The 1565-nt window shown below is 39.6% G+C and overlaps 1 protein-coding gene across 1 annotated transcript in view; it reads right to left on the reverse strand.

The window, feature by feature from the left end:
• Positions 1-1565, reverse strand: part of LOC118753195 (carboxypeptidase B) — an 11804-nt gene that overhangs the window by 9880 nt on the left and 359 nt on the right. The gene's annotated exons all lie outside the window — the stretch shown is intronic.

Below are 1565 nucleotides of genomic sequence, written 5' to 3' on the forward strand. Positions count from 1 at the left end.
AATAGTTGTTTTTTTCATATAAAATAATAATAAATGTAAAAATAGGGGTATATTTTTTCGGCATAGAAGAATCATAGGGGGGAGGGGGCGGAGCGAGAGCATGAAAATTTCAACTTTACTTTTTCCCCCACATGCATTTTTGGACCACCCTAGTGCACATACATATACGCTCGATGAGCGCAAGGTGTCAAAAAGCCAACTCCCCTTAAGAAAGCGCAGAGTAGTAACCAACCAACTTTCGACATTTTCGTGGCAACAGTCGCTCGTGTTGATTTTCGATAAATTAGTTAGTACGCCCAAAAGTTTGTGGGGTCACATGTTCAAACATTCAAAGTGTATTAGAATTCAAATCAAATAACTAACACTTCTCATTCTCAAGAAATAATATTAAAAAAAAGGTTTTCCATGGTGCACGTAAAGTTTCTGAAGTCGTTTGTGCCAAACAGCAGCCCCTTAAAGCACTCAGGCGTATAAGAATTGCATGGTTTTCTTCCTTTTTCCCCACCCCGCATAGCCTTTGCATTGTCGTCATAAGCGTGCCATATTGTCAGCTAAACGTAATTTTTCATACCAGCCTGCACAAAGCCGCCATTTCAGCGTTACTAACGGCCCATCAACAAACCACTTTCAATACACAGCAACAGCAACAACAAGTGCCACACAATTACCATGGCCATTATTGCCATTCCAGACGTTGCAACTCGAATTGTGTGAACTGCAAAAGTTTGGCATGAAGGCGGCGATAAGAAAACGAACGAGTGGGAAATGCAACAACCCTTGAAATTTGCAATTCGTGTTGATTTTCTTAATGCTGTAATATAAACTTTTTGCTGAGTTTTGAAAAAGTTTTCTTCTTCTTCTCCCACTATATTTTACTAGAACTAGTGGCTTTCTCACAGTAACACCGCATTATGCGTTTGTTTGCAAATGTATGCAGCAACAAAAAGCGACTGTGAATGAGCGCTTTCAATAAAGTGTGAATTGTTGCTAGTGACGGCGTCAACATGTTACACATTTACACCTGACACTTTTGCCAATTCATACAGCCACTTACATACATAGTATATATGTATACACTCCACTTTTCGCCTACACACTACCCACTACCAAGAATGATAGAATACATGATTGCGCCGATCAGAGAAGATTTTTGAGAATAACTTTTGTGTGACGTCACACTGGTGCAATTGCGAGAGAGAAATGCCAAAACGTGAGCAAGAATGGAAGAAGAAGAAAAAATGTTGCAAGGAAAACGTAAACAAGTTGCACAAGTGTGACGTCATGCAAACAACGATTCTGTCAAATTCGTTAAGAGAGGAATAGCGGTCCGAGATCGGCGCAACCTTTGTATTCTCTCAATCGTGACCCACTACTCATTACCCACCTACTGAAGATTGAGCATCTCTCTGCTCAGCAGTGTGTAGCAGCACTTTGTTGGTCGTTTAATTTGAATTGCGCAGATTTTCCAACTACACATTTTTTTTTTTGTAATTCATTTGCAATACTTAGCTACGAATATAAACTTTTGAGACTTACCCTTTCGATTTTGGAACGATGCGATTTCT

This window comes from Rhagoletis pomonella, unplaced genomic scaffold, assembly GCF_013731165.1.
Source record: "Rhagoletis pomonella isolate Grant_MI unplaced genomic scaffold, Rhpom_1.0 Rhpom_scaffold_00002, whole genome shotgun sequence".
In the NCBI taxonomy this organism is placed as follows: Eukaryota; Metazoa; Arthropoda; class Insecta; order Diptera; family Tephritidae; genus Rhagoletis; species Rhagoletis pomonella.